At 48.3% G+C, this 8764-nt stretch overlaps 1 pseudogene; it reads left to right on the top strand.

The window, feature by feature from the left end:
• Positions 1 to 5894: 5894 nt before the first annotated feature.
• On the top strand, positions 5895 to 8764 carry LOC102819906 (annotated as a pseudogene).

Here is an 8764-nt window from a genome sequence, read left to right as displayed (position 1 = left end):
GTTTTTTTCCTTCCAATTTCCTCCTACATATAGGAAATCCCTTGGAAACCCTATACAGGTTCTCTATGGGTCAGAACCAACTTGATAGCACTTAACAACAATAATGTGAAAGCTAGACAGTGGAAAAGGAAGACCAAAGGAAAACCGATGCATTTAAATGATGGTGTTGGTGAAGGATATTGAATAGACTATGTGTAGATCCCTGGTAGTACAATGGGCTATGAGTTGGGCTAAACACAAGGTCAGCAATTTGAGTCTACCTGCTGCTCTTAGGGTGAAAGATGAGGCTTTCTGCTCCCATATAGATTTAGTGTCTGAAACCCTATACAGGGTCGCGATAGGTTGGGATCACTTTGACAGCACCCAACCATACCCACCACTTAGCTATCTAGTGCTGCTGTAACAGAGAAGCCCCAAGTGGACCAAGTAAGGCTGTGTGCCTGCGGGCAGGAGGCTGGCTTACAGAATGTGTCCTTTGGATATTTAAATGAATATATATTTTTTGCTTTACATGTGTACATCAAATATGTTTGCTTTGTTCATTTGTGAAATGTAAGCTGTAAATGAGGAGCCCTAGGGAGGAAGTAGGATAGCTGTTATTGTAGGAAGGGGCTTGTAATCACTGAGATGAAACAAAGTCCATGGACCTAGAGCCTGCAGCTGCTCTGTCTCTCCATGTCACCACCTCTGCCACCAACTCTGCTGTTGCTGCTTTTCTAAGTAGAGATCTCATGCTCCATTCACTCACTCTCAAGCTTTTTTAAATTTTTTGCTTTGAAATTTGAATTATTTAATACCATTTTGGAGATATTTTAATTTTATAGCCTATAAATCTGCCTTATTTCATTTGTTGTTAAGTGGTGTCAAGTAGGTTGCGACTCATAGACACCCTGTATAAGGTTTTGTTTTTGTTTAAAGCTTTTATTGTGCATTTTTACATGGGAGAACATTAATTTTGCACTCATCCTATTTTATTTCGTATTATTGCAATAATTACAATCCCCTCATGCATCACCATTCAACAGTATTTGTTTCTATTCCCTCTGTTTTTTTTTTGTTTTATGTACACCAAAACACACAGGAATATCTAATCATTTAAACAAACAAACGGCACATTCTGCAAGACTGCCTCCTGGCCGCCAGCACACAGCCTTTCTCTTTCCATGAGTCTAGAGTCCTCAGCTGCTCTCTCTCCATGTCCTCATCTCTGCCTCCATCTCTGGTGTCTCTGCTGGGCCCCAAAGGTTTTCAAGGCTGTAAATCTTTCCGGGAGCAGAAAGCCTCATCTTTCTCTCACCGAACAGGTGGTAGTTTCGAACTGCTGACCTTGCGGTTCACAGCCCGATTTGTAACCACTACGCTACCAGAGCTCCTTTGACTCCCACCTAGTCAACCACTTTTCCTGCTTCCTTGACCAGGTAGGCCAGGACCTCCAGTGGTTCTTTCTAAAGGCTACCACTCCTAACACTATCCTATTCTGGATCAAAGATCTACTTCTCCAGGGACTCTATCTCTGATTTCTCACCAGATGAAATCTCTCTGCTGACAGTCTTTCTCCTCTGCTGGCTAGCCCTACAACCACATACTCCCTTAGACATACCTCCATATTAACTTGCCACCCAGCCTTCCTCGCTCCCTTCAGGGCACTATTGTCCTTGCAGTAGGCCTCTTTGTCTCACCCGGAGTGGCCTTGCCATTCTCGAATAATCTTTGCCTTACTTTTTCTCCTCATAGTGGGATTTATCATCATCCCAGTATGCTCTCCTTATAAAACCTCATGCTGGGCTTGTTTGCCCTATAGGGACCTGGGATACTCAGCCACAGCCATTCCCACCTACCCAGTCCCTAAATCATATCCTAATGCAACCACCATACAGTACACAGGATCTCTTCTCACAGAGACTGGCCTCAGTAATTCCACCAACCTCACCTGCATTCATGACCACAACAACATCACTAATCTTTCCTCCCTCTCCCTTCTAAACGCCTGGTGCACTGACATAACAAAGGTAAAAGAATTAACGGACAGAATTCACACTAGGCAATCAGAAACAGCAAACTATGGTTGGACCCTAATGTCCTCCTGGTGGCCTTGGCTCCTCCCCTTCATAGGGCCATTAACTGTAATCCTCCTGATACTGTTATTTGGCCCCTGCCTGTTTCACTGCCATCAAAATTTCCTTCAGGATCGCCTGAGGACCTTCACAAACTCGACTTCCTCATGGTCGGATACCAACCACTGTCAAGCAACAGGCCCAACCAGCCAGAACACGCCAGATACATAGTTCCCTCCTGTTTGCCCCCTTACAGCAGTAAGCAGCTCCAGAAGACATGACCTCCGCCCCTGTACCCATAACAACAAAAGGCTGGAATGATAAAAATCCCTAATCCACAGGCATAATAAAATGGCTGCTTACCGCGCTTTCTCTCTCCCTACCGGAACTTCCTCTCTCCCTACCTGCACGTCATCCCTAACCAAACTATCACCTACCTCCACTAATCTCAACCCCGCCCCCTCCTCTTTGACCAGTATAAAAATCCTTCCCCCAGCAATACCTCTCTCTTTCATTCCTACCTCCAATAAAACCTTACACGTGGGTGTTTGTGTTCCAGCTCATTCCATCTTACATGGAACAGAAAGCTCTGCGGCTGCTAGATTCAAACTGCTGACCTTGTGATTAGCAGCCCGATTTGAAAAGGCCCAGAGGCAGGAATGTGGGCGGAGTCTTGATGGAAGCACTGCATTTCCCTGTAGCTGGGGCAGGTGCTGGACGGCACGTGGGTTCAGTGTGTGGCTCAAACCCAGGAGTCTCTCCTTTGGAGAAAGCTGTGGTAGTTTGCTTCCCTTGTGATTAAAACTTTGTAAGCCCTGAGGCTGTTCCACTGTGTCTGATAGGGTCACTTGCTGTGAGTTGGAATTGACTCCATGGCTGTGGGCAGTGGTAGCATTGTTGTTGTTGTTAGGTGCCATCCAGTCGGCACCAACTCATAGCGACCTTATGCACAGCAGAATGAAACAATGTCCGATCCTGGGCCAACCTCACTACCACTGCCATACTTGAGTTCATCGATGCTGCCACCTGGCCAATCCATCTTGTTGGGGGTCTTCCTCTTTTTCTCTGACCCTCCATCTTACCAAACATGATATCCTCCTGACAATTATGTCCAAAGTACGAGAGACGAAGTTTGGCCATCTTGGCCTCTAAGGCGCACTCTGGCTGCACTTCTTCCAAAACAGATTTTTTGGCAGCCCATGGCACTTTTAGTATTCTCCTCCAACACCATAATTCAAAGGCATCAATTCTGCTATGGTCTTCCTTATTCGCTGTCCAGCTTTCGCATGCATATGAGGTCATTGAAAATACCATGGCTTGGGTCAGGCACGCCTTAGTCCTCAAGCTGACATCTTTGCTCTTCAACACTTTAAAAAGGTCTTGTGCAGCAGATTTGCTTAATGCAATATATCGTCTGATCTCTTGACTGCTGCTTCCATGAGTGTTGATAGTTGATCCAAGAAGAATGAAGTCCTTGACAACTTCAATCTTTTCTCCATTGATAATAATGTTGCTTATCGGTCCAGTGGTGAGGATTTTTGTTTTCTTGACATTGAGATATAATCCATATCGAAGGCTGTGCTCTTTGATTTTCATCAGTAAATGTTTTAAGTCCTCTTCACTTTCAGCAAGCAATGTTGTATCATCTGCATATTGCAGGTTGTTAATGAGTCTTCTTCCAATCTTGATGCCACGTTTTTCTTCATAGAACCCAGCTTCTCATATTATTTGCTCAGGATACAGGTTGAATAAGTATGGTGAAAGAATACAACAACATTGTCGCACACCTTTCTTAATTTTAAAACATTCAGTGTTCCCATGTTCTGTTTGAACAACTGCCTCTTGGTCCAGGCTGCTAATCTTATGGTCAGCAGTTTGAAACTACCAGCTGTTCCACAGGAGAAAGATAAGGCTTTCTGCTCTGATAAAGATTTACAGCTTCAGAAATCCGATATAGGGTCATCATGAGTTGGAACTGACTCCACGGCACATGATGACAACAACAACAATGGCTAGACTGAGGCGCCTTGTAACTGTGCTTTATTCTGAGCAATAAAGGAGGAACTGAGTTCTTGGAAAAGTACTGGAAGTGCAGAATTCTGGGAAGCATTGACTGAGCCTCTGTGCGAGACGGACTTAATAGACATCGGGATATAGACAACCACTTATCCAACAGGCACTGAGCACCCACCAGCAAAGGGCCCTGGTGCCTCAGAAGTCAAGTGCATGGCTACGAAAGGAAACTTTGACCATTGGAACTCACCCGGTAGCTTCAAGGAGAGAGAAAGATCTGGCAATCTGCTTCTGTAAAGATGACAGCCTTGAAAACCCTATGAGGCAGTTCTACTTTGTCACATGGAGTCACAGTGGTGCCGTGGAGTCAGTTCCAACTCATAGCGAATAGGGTTTATGAAGCCGTAAATCTTTGCAGAAGCAGAAAGGCTCATCTTTCTCCCATGGAGCGGCTGGTGGGTTTGAACTGCCGACCTTGGGGTTACCAGTTCAGTGCGTACCCTACCGGGTCACCTAGCCAAAAGGTTGGCTATTCGAATCTACCCAGAAGCACCTCAGAAGACAGGCCTGGCAAACTGCTTCGGAAAAGTCACAGCCAGATGTTTGAATAGATTCCATGGCACTAACAACAACCTTGGGTACAGAGGAGGAAACACGGAGTCCCTCCCTTCCCTTAGGGGAGTGATAAGTTAAGTGGACATAACACCTCCCTCCTGCAGTTGATGTGAGTGGTTAATGGTTTATACTCTTGAAAGAATAATAGAACAAAGTCTATTCCAAGGGTTCAGTCAATAAAGCTGAACTCATGAGGGAGGGTAGCGGGTGAGGAGGGCTCTTGTTAGCCCAGCTTCTCACCATCTCTGCTTCTGTGATCCTTTCATGAAGGTCCTGGCACAAACGGTCTGCATTCCAGGCTGACAGTTGGAACCCATCAGTGGAATCACAAAAGCCAGGTGACCTGCTTCTGTCTGTTAAAATGACAATCAAGCAAACCCTGTGGAGCACAGTTCGACTTTGAAGCACTGGGTCACCGTTAGGAAGAATCGGCTGCACAGCACTGGGTTTGAGTTCATGGTTTGCATCCTGGTGGTGGTGATGTGCCGAGGAGTCGGTTCCATCTCATAGAGACCCCGTACAGGGTTTCCGAGGCTGTAAATCTTTCCGGGAGCAGAAAGCCTCTTCTTTCTCCAGGGGAACAGCTGGTAGTTTCGAACTGCTGAGCATGAGATTAGCACCCCGAATCGTAACCATTACGCAACCAGAGCTCCTTAAGCCTTAATAAAGCATCTGGGGGCGCTGCTAACCTCAGCTTCAGCCTGGACGCGCAGTCCGCCCCAAGTACTTTTGCTCCCGGGGATGAGGGAAGCCCAAGTACTGCCCGTTCCCTCAAACCCCAGCGTGAGCCCTTTCTCCTTCTTGGCGTAAAATAACAGTGCTCCAGCTCAATTCCGTTTCATTGTCAGCGGTTGGTTGTTAACCAGATTCCCGAGAGATCGTACCATTCGGGCAAGGGGATGTTGAGTAAAAACGAGCAAAGAATTTCTCCCGGGTACCACTCTATCAAGACAATCTTTATGCCAATAGGGATAAACACAGTAGGTCTGAGTGGGGAGCTCAAGGTGGCGGGCTGCAGACTCCCTCGCCCTCCGAGTCTGGGTCCCACTTCCTGGTCTCCCCCCCGCTGCTGACACATTGGTTCACGCCGTGCAACCCGAGGAACTACGTTTTGTGCTTTCCTTCTGCCCTCCGCCGCGTGCGCAGACGTCGCACATCGGCACCGCTGATCCGGGCGGGCCTCCGCGCGGGCGGATGTCTCTGTCCCGAGTCATGGCTCTCGCTGTCCGAGTCGTTTATTGGTAAGCGTGGAGGGCACATTCCCCTTCAGCGACCCCACCCTAATCCCTTCTCCGTCCTAAACCACCCCCACCCTAACCCCCTCCTCCATCTAGCCAGAGTTGCCTTCTTGGGTCGCTAAGGGCATTAAGGACGAACCCATGGAGACCCCTGTGAAAAAAGGGGTGTAGATCAGGGTGGTTGGGTGAAAACGTGGGAAAGGGCCTGATCCTTTCTCTCCTGGGCTTGTAACAACCTAGAATGTGTGTGTGTCGATTTTAAACGCTCCGAAACCAACGCCCAAATCAGAGGCTTAGTCTTGGGGCTTGGAAAGGAACCCCGGTAGTTTAGTTGGATTAGGTTTAGAGCTGCTAACCTCAAAGTCAGTAATTCGAATATACCAGTCTCTGAGAATGGTGAGGGTTTCTGCTCCTGTAATGATTTACAAACCCTAGACAGGGTTGCAGTGAGTCAGAACCGAATACAATGCACACAGCCACCACTGTTAAAATAGAAGAGAGCCGCGTCTGCCCTTAGGGTTCCCCGCCTCCAATCTCAATTTCTGGAATGTTTCAGGGTATAGTTGGTAAGAACTTGGATGAGTAATTTCTCGCCTGTGCCCATTGGGTTTGCGGATCACGGTGAATCTGGCTCCCTTAATATTTACCTTAATAATTACCTCTGAGAAGGATGACACGCCACCCCCACCCCAGGGGCCGGGGAGGATTTTTCTTTTTTTGACTCTTGTATTGGTCTTTTGGAGTGCTGGTGTGGCGCTGTAGGATAAGCATTGGGATGGTAACCTGAAGGTCAGCGGGTTCAAAGCCACTAGTCACACCTCAGAAACCCTACACAGGGTCGCTGAGTCGGAACGACAAGACGGCACACAATAACTCGGGTTTTTTGGCCCCTCTATGACGAAGGAGCTCTGGTAGCGTAGTGGTTACGAATCGGGCTGTGAACCTTAAGGTCAGCGGTTCGAAACTACCAGCCGCTCCGCGGGAGAAAGATGAGGCTTTCTACTCCCGTAAAGATTTACACCCTCGGAACCCTGTACAGGGTCGCTATGGGTCAAAACTGACTCAACGGCACTTAACAACAACATGATGGTTTGAACCCACTCATAGGCAGCAAGGAAGATAGCGTTGGAGATCTGCTTACATAAAGATTGTTGTGTTGTTGTGAAGTGCCCTGGAGTCCCATAGCGACCCTGTATAGGGTTTCCGAAGAAGCAGCTGGTGAGCTTGAACCACTGACCTTGCCGTTCAAACGGCTTTGCAGTCTGGCGCATTAACCCACAGCGCCACACCAGGACTCCAGCCCAGAAAACACAAGGGAGCGGTTTCCATTCTGTAACAGAGGATTGTTGTGAGTCAGAATCTAAAAAATGCTGGATTCACAGTGGGGGCTTAGTAAATTTATGTCCATTTACAAATATATATAAATGTATGTTGCTAAGTGCCATGGAGTTGGTTTGGACTCGGACCCAGTTTAGTGTTTCCAAGGCTTTAAATATCCAATAGATTTGAGTTTCCTCTCACCGATACCCGGAGGGGGAGGGGACTATGAAAAGTGGGGTGAGAAGGCCTGGAGGGGCACCACTGATGGAATCTGCAGCTTGTGGTTTTGAAAGACTTCAATCAGCTCCAGCAGAAGGCGTGTCCCTGCCCAGGGGACAAAGCAGAAGTGGAGTGACATTTTTAGGCCCCCTGGAGGCCTGTGCACCAGATTCCAGTCCCGAAATAGCGCAATGTGGGGGCTGGAGAAGCATTTGGATTTTAACCTAGAGCCAAGAAAGGCGTTTGGCTTCCCTTTGCCGCCCCGGGCAGGGGTGGGAGTGGTATTTATGCAGTTTTTATCCTAATCCAGTTTTCTCTTTCCTCCTCCCTCCCACTTTCTTTCCTCTGTTTGTGGTCTTTTGGTCACCCCCCCCCCACCTCTCTGGTGCCCTTTCTGTCTTTTGTCTGCTTTGCGCTGTGGGTTTTCTCTATGTGGGAATCCACCTCCTTCTTGGGTCCCTGCCTCCCCCATTTTCCCTGCTGTTCCCCAACACACTTTGTGTGCCTGCTGTCTGTATGTCTTTCCTCTTTTTGTCTATGTCCCTCTTCATCCCATCCTGGCTGCCCCCCTTCACTCCGCCTGTTTTCCTCCATCTCTGTCCCCCCTCTCTCCCGGCCCCTCTTGGTCTCTTTGTCTCCCCTCCAACCCACTCTCTTGGACTCTTCCCCCTACCAGTGGAGCTTGAGGCTACAAGTCTAAGGTAAGCTCAGCTTTGGCAGCCAAGGACATTCTTGGGAGAGCAGCAATGGTTGCTGAGGGGAGTGCATATTAGGGGGAGGGCTGGCTGACGGCCCTCTGTGTGACCTCTTGCCCCTTTTTCAGTATCTTCAGCTCAAGAAGAAGTTAGAAGATGAGTTCCCTGGCCGCCTGGACATTGTGAGTCTTGGGGGCAGGAAGGCTGAACCAAACCCAGGTCCCTGAGCCCGATCCTCAGGCCAGATAGTACTAGGGGTGGTCTAACTTGGCTCTGTTCTCTGTTCCCTGGGAAGGGGAAAGGGAAGGGGTCCCCAAGAAGGTGTCTCAGTCCCTCCCAATATCTCTCCCTCTCCCAGAGCGGTGAGGGGACACCCCAGGCCACCGGGTTCTTTGAAGTGATGGTAGCTGGGAAGTTGGTCCACTCTAAGAAGGTATGTCTGTCTGTCCATTTCTAGCTCTGTTTTGTACTAGTGTGGGGTGGGAGATTAGGTTAGTGGGAGCTCACCCTTTCTTCTTGCCATTCCCAGAAAGGTGATGGCTACGTGGACACAGAGAGCAAGTTCCTGAAGTTGGTAGCTGCCATCAAAGCCGCCTTGGCTCAGGGGTAG

Source organism: Chrysochloris asiatica, unplaced genomic scaffold (genome assembly GCF_000296735.1).
Source record: "Chrysochloris asiatica unplaced genomic scaffold, ChrAsi1.0 scaffold00116, whole genome shotgun sequence".
In the NCBI taxonomy this organism is placed as follows: Eukaryota; Metazoa; Chordata; class Mammalia; order Afrosoricida; family Chrysochloridae; genus Chrysochloris; species Chrysochloris asiatica.
Note: the sequence above shows the minus strand (reverse complement) of the source record. Positions and strands in the feature narration are given on the sequence as shown.